This window comes from Myotis davidii, unplaced genomic scaffold (genome assembly GCF_000327345.1).
Source record: "Myotis davidii unplaced genomic scaffold, ASM32734v1 scaffold428, whole genome shotgun sequence".
NCBI lineage: Eukaryota > Metazoa > Chordata > Mammalia > Chiroptera > Vespertilionidae > Myotis > Myotis davidii.
In genome coordinates, this window is record NW_006299834.1 from 431,457 (window position 1) to 437,563 (window position 6,107).

Here is a 6,107-nt window from a genome sequence, read left to right on the forward strand (position 1 = left end):
GGGGCCTCTGCCCCCGCCGGCCGGGGGCTCATAGGGCAGGAGGCTGGGCAGCCACGGCACACTGTGCTCTGAATCAGGAACGTCGTTTTAAGAGGGGCGCTCCACTCAGCGTGGTACGTCACCAGGGATGTAAGATGCCAGGCCTGCGGAGACCTTCAACCCCCGGGGCTGTGCAGTATTTATTACCAAGAACCACGAAAGCGGGGCTGAGGGTTCTGGAAGCCCCGGGGCAGCCGTGGGGGCCCTGGCCCTCGGGGGACAGAGGTGTCAGGCGCCCTAACAGCCAGAAACTGCAACTGAAACGCTGTGCCCTGGGGGCCTTTCCCAGAAGCGCCGCGTGCCTTGCGCCCAGCAGACACTCAGGAAGTATCTGATGAGTCACCAAGTCCTCTGAGCAGGAACCGCCCTAACGTCCATGGGCAGATAAGCGGGTAAGCGAAACGTGCCCACACGGCACATGCACACGGGTCCTGACCGCGCGACCACACGGATGAGCCTCAGGCTGCAATGAGCCAGACGCCAGGGGAACAGGTGCGAGTCCCACCGTGTGGGGTTCCTGCAGGTGAGAGTCCCACCGTGTGAGGTTCCTGCAGGTGCGAGTCCCACTGTGAGGTTCCTGCAGGTGCGAGTCCCACCGTGTGAGGTTCCTGCAGGTGCGAGTCCCACTGTGAGGTTCCTGCAGGTGCGAGTCCCACCGTGTGAGGTTCCTGCAGGTGCGAGTCCCACTGTGAGGTTCCTGCAGGTGCGAGTCCCACCGTGTGAGGTTCCTGCAGGTGCGAGTCCCACTGTGAGGTTCCTGCAGGTGCGAGTCCCACCGTGTGAGGTTCCTGGGGGAGTCCTGTCCGGGAGGCAGAGGGAGGGGCGGGACGGGGAGTCAGTGTCTAAGGGGCAGAGTTTCACCAGGTGAAGAGCCTGGAGGTGAGCGCACTTCGCGCCACTGAGCTGCACGTGAAAACTGTACCGCGTGTATTTTACCACGATTTACTTGTGAAAAGAAAAAATAAACACGGCTTGTGTCTCAGACCATCCTAAACCAGGCCCGAGCTAAGGGCGCTGCCCTGGGAGAGAGGAGACAGAGGCCTTGGTATGCGAAGTGACGATGGAAACAGAGAAAACGTGGCCTCCTGGGGGCAGGAAGGGCCGTCAGGAGCCACTGGGGACAGAGATGAGGGGCCCAGCCGCACAGGGGAGGGTGCAGCCCCTAACTCCGCCCCCGGGAGCCGGTGCAGCCTGCTGAGCCTCCAGCCAAGCTGCCAGCAGGAGCAACTGCCTCGCAGAAGACGGCCCCTCCCTGCCCCTCCTTCCCCGGCCGCCTCCGGCACCCAGCCCTTGGCCCTGTTGGGGTGTCTGTGCTCCCCAGCAGACAGGCACCGCCTTCCCATCCCAGACGGGGCCTCGCAGCACTAAGCCTGTCGGGGCTCCGGTGGGTGGCTGAGGGGCACGTGGTCGGGGCCACGGGCTGGTGGTGGTCACTGCAGGAGATGCCTAGGCCGCGTGGGTGACTGTGACATCGCCCCCACAGACAAGCCTTCGTGACTGATGCCCGCTGCGAGTGGCTCCCTCTGCCCTCCGCCGGGTGACGGTGTGGTGATGCAGGCGTGGGGGAAGGTGTGGCCCCCAGACCGGAGAAGCTTCCGAAACAGCTGGGCTGCCTGGCCCTCCTGCTCCTCGTCACCGCCCGGTGTCAGGGCGTCACCCGCCCAGTCGAGGTGTCACCATGGGCTCTGGGAAAAGACGGGGCCAGCCAGGGAGCCGCTTGTTTCCTCAAACTCGGCAGCTGATGGCACTAAAGAGCCCCCACCTGAACCGGTGCCACCAAGAGAACACAATTGGACCCCGGGCGCCCCGAAGCTTTCTGGACTTCGCAACATATTTTTTTAATTATTCAATTACTTGATTCAAATAGTTACTTTTTAAAAATCATGTGCTGGCCCGGCCGGCGTGGCGCAGTGGAGGAGCGCCGACCTACGAACCAGGAGGTCAGGGTTCGATTCTGGTCGGGGCACAGGCCCCGGTTGCGGGCTTGATCCCCAGTGTGGGGCGTGCAGGAGGCAGCCGATCCATTATTCTCTCTCATCATTGATGCGTCTATCTCTCCCTCCCTCTCCCTTCCTCTCTGAAGTCAATGAAATATATTTTAAAAATAAATAAACAAATAAAATAAAATAAAAATTGTGGGCTGGCCCGTCTCTCTGCCCCTCTTGCTGGGAGCACAGAGCGGGGAGGGTGTGCACAGCCCTGCAGGGTGGAGGCGCCTCAGGCTGTGCAAGAGGGAACAGGGGCCCCAGGAGGGGCTGGCCGTGCCCTCCGCACTGGGAGGGTCTCCCTTTCAATCCAGCTTCTCCAGTAAAAGAACCATTGTCCCCAGAGGCTCACAGGGACAAGGGTCTCTCCAGCCCGGCCCTCCCTCCACCCCCTCCTGATGCCTTTCCTGAAAGAGCGTTCTGTTCTCTGCCCGCCCCTACGCACCCTGTCCCAGCTGCCCCGGGTCCCTGCGGCCTCTCACCCTGCCGTCCCCACCAGCCCTGCAGCCATGGCCGTCCTTCCTGCCTCGTGTTGCTTGGTGGCCACCTGTTACGGCTGGAGTGGTTTCCACCGAAAAAACCCGGCCCCTGGGGAGGCGACCTGACTTGTAAACAGGATCTTTGCGGATGAAACTGGTTAAGGTGAGTCAGCAGACCGGCCTCGTTGAAGCAGGAATTTGGGGGGTAAAATAGGCAGGTTGAGGACATTTTAGAAATTAAGGGGACCGACAGCAGCAGGTGTATCTCCCTAGACGAGGGGAGCTGAGGAGCTGCCATGGGCACATGCCCTAGAACGAGGGGCTGGGAGCAGCCGGTCTAAGTCACTAAGTGGAAGGAAGCCGTCATTCAGAGGAGGGAGAAGCCCAAAGGGATCGAAAACAATAAGGGAGGAGGGGAGAGCCTCACGGGTCCCAGGTGAGGTTTGACCTTTGACCCAGGAGTTACTATAGTAACCAGTCCAAGGGCATAGTGACCTATCAGAGGGGATGTCAAGGCACAAAGGTCTGCCGCCTTCATAAGCCGAAGGGAAAAGGAACTCAGGGGCACCCTATGCGCATGCCGGCAGGTGTGTGGGTTTAAACCCTGAGCTGGTGTGGCTGACCCGCCGCATCTGGGCTCCAGGACCAGCCTCGGGGCTCAGCAGCCACGCCCACAGCACAAGCCACGCCCACAGCACCAACCCCGCCTGTTCTGTCCGGCCCGGAGCTAAGGTGGCTTCTCTATTTTTAAAAGGTTAAAAAATATCACCACCATCTTCCAGTAATCCGCCAAAATGTCTAGCACAGAGGGCGAGAGAGGCACCGCTCCGTGTCCCCGAGGCCTTTTAGGAAACACGGACTGTTCCTCTGCCCACGAACATGCGAAGCTACAAGGAAGGCGATACGGCGGACATCGAGGGAATGGGCCCCACCGACCTGCCCACAGCAACGCTGGACGAGGCTGCGTGCCACCCAGCGCGCCACGGCATCGCGAACGCGCAGGTGAGGGCAAGGTTCTGGCCGTGGGAGTCAGTGCCCGTGTTGAGCCTGTTAAGCCCTCAAGAGCCGAGAGCGCTTCCTGAAACGTGTGAAGGGAAATGAGCAGAAAGGAAGCAGGCCGCAGAGGACGGTGCTGGGTTCCCCGGACCCTCCCCACGGCCCCAGGGCGGGGCGAGTGTAGCGGAGACCTCTGTGCTGGTGAAAAGGTTTCTCCTAATCGAGTAGAAGTGTGGCGTCCCTTCCCCCAAAAAATAATTAAAGAGAACTTTGTGTCCTAAAGGAATAGATATAATCAGCAAAAGAATGACGCTTCCTGGCAACTTCCTGCTTAAAAAACAAAAACAAATTCCTGGCCACTGTTGCAGGATTTAACACAAGAATAGTCGTTTTCCAGTGCCCTCGGCGCCCCCCTCTGTCTCCTGCTCCAGGCTTCTCCCAGCCTCCGGCCCCCTCCTGCGTCTTATCCAGTCTCCACCTGCGGAACATCCTCCCGGACCAGCCGACACCGGTTTTCCTATCTTAACTCCTCACTGCCCAACAACCCTGAGCTCCCGGATCCGTCAGCATCACCCCAGCAGGTGGAGGCTGCGGTCACCGTGGGCCCGGCCTCTGCAGCCTCCACACCCACCTCTCTCTGGGCTTCTGTTCCCACGGGGACGGTGTGGCTCTCGGGGGCGCAGCCACTTCTTCCTCCAGTTGGCGGAGAAGATGGGCGAGGGCGCTGATCATCTTAGAGCCGCAAAACCGCGTTCTCTTCCAGGACGTGCAGGAGCCTCCCCAGGTGAGCACCACGGAGGCTGCCCGGCCGCAGAGAGGAGCCTGAGCCACGGTTCTACCTGCAGGCCCTCAGCTCTGCAACTTCCTGCCTAACCGCTTCCTGGGTGAGGAGGTGAAGCTCATCAGGGAAGATGGGCGCCACCTGCCTCCTCTCCGCGGGCTGTGGGCCAGGCTGGCCGGGCGAGTCGCTCTTCCAAAGGCTCCCCCTCCAGGACCGCCAGGAGCCTGAGGGCCCCTCTGCGTGCCCTGGGCTCTGGCTTTCGCCTGAGCCTCTCGCGTGTGCATAACCCACAGACACAGACGGTGGGTATGAAGGTTTGGGGGGGGGGGCAAGGGGAGAAAAGGCACATATGTAATACTTTTAACAATAAAGACTTATTTAAAAAAGAACAGTCATTTTCCTTGAGGAAAAAGGAACATTGTTAAAGGCGGTCTTGCTTGAATCGGCTACCGACTGCTTGCAAGTCACCCAGGACGTAGGGGCTGCGTGTGGCAGAGGCGCGTCCACAGCAGCCCCGCAGGGCGCCTGGGCCGCGGGTTTCCATCCGGGGCTGGAGCTTAACCTGGCCCCACGCCGAACCTGGGACCTTCTGACCCAGAAGCCTCTGCCTGTGTGTCTGCCGGGACCTTATTCATTTCAGAAACACGTTTTCCATGTCCCCACGAGGCAGCCCGGTGGGAGCTGTCAGGTCGGGGGGCAAAGGTGAGACAGAGCCCTTTGGTTCCCGAATGTCCCAGCCCCCTGCTCCCTGCTGGCAGCTCACGGCCCCGCCTGTTCCCTTACCTTCTGCCACGTCCCACGCGTGAGGAGGGTCAGACGTGCGGGCAACACGAACCTGACTCCACAGACCTCCTGTGTCCACGGGAGGAGCCCCGGACAAACCCAGCGGAGGGGCCTCCCACAGAATCCCTGCCCGTCCTCACACGGTCAAGGTCACCCACACAGGGCCGTCTGAGAAACCGGCACAGCAGGAGCGCTAAGGAGACACTGGTGTCTGTGGGGTCCTCCTGGGCAGGAAAGGGCAGCGGTAAAACCTAAGGAAATCTGCGTACAGTGGAGACTTCAGTCAGTAACAGCGTGTCCACTTGGCTCAGTAATCGTCACAAATGCAGCCGGGCTCACAGGTGTTCTAACAGGGCGAGCGGGGCGGTGTGCGCCGACTCCCTCCGCACACGGCCTACATTCTGTGAATCTAAAACCATGGGATGGAAAGTTTGTTTTTTTTTTAAATAATATCATCCTTGATTTGTAAAGAACTGTTGTATTTTTTCCACCTTTATTGCAAAATAAAGATTTTCAGGCTGCTCAAAGCGCATGAGGAAGTCAGTCATACATCAGCGAGACCCTTAGCACATCAGTCAATACATTCAGAATCCTTTGTCCATTTTCCAAAATGTATTTCCCGTTTCCCCCTCTGCCTGCTCTGTCCCCGTCAGCCGGGTGGGGAAGCGCCATCAGGGGCACAGAGGGCAGCCCAGAGGCGGGGCCAGGTGCGTGCTCACCGCTCACCCCAGGCCTGCACCTGCCCCCTTGTAGCCCCGGGACAGCCGTGCACCAGACTCCTGTCCGTTCCTGGGCCTCTGGGATTGTGTTTTCATTACCAGAGCCCAGAAAAGGTGGGGCTGACTGGCTATTTTCTCTGACAAGGGAATGAAATGCAGGACAAGCCTTTCTTCGCCACTAGTCTCAGATGGGGTTCTGAAAGGAGTGTGTGAGGAGGGTTTCAGAGAAACAGGACAACAGGAGAGAGAGGTAAACGCCTCCTACAGGGGCAGAGGCAGAGGCAGGGGCAGGGGCAGAGGCAGAGGCAGGGGCAGAGGCAGAGGC

At 59.9% G+C, this 6,107-nt stretch overlaps 1 long non-coding RNA gene across 1 annotated transcript; it reads left to right on the plus strand.

The window, feature by feature from the left end:
• Nucleotides 1-2,296: 2,296 nt before the first annotated feature.
• On the plus strand, nt 2,297-4,567 carry LOC107185028. Its single transcript, XR_001515937.1, has 3 exons — nt 2,297-2,666; nt 3,258-3,505; nt 4,263-4,567. It is a non-coding gene; the product is annotated as an uncharacterized LOC107185028 (long non-coding RNA).
• The last annotated feature ends 1,540 nt before the right edge of the window (nt 4,568-6,107 follow it).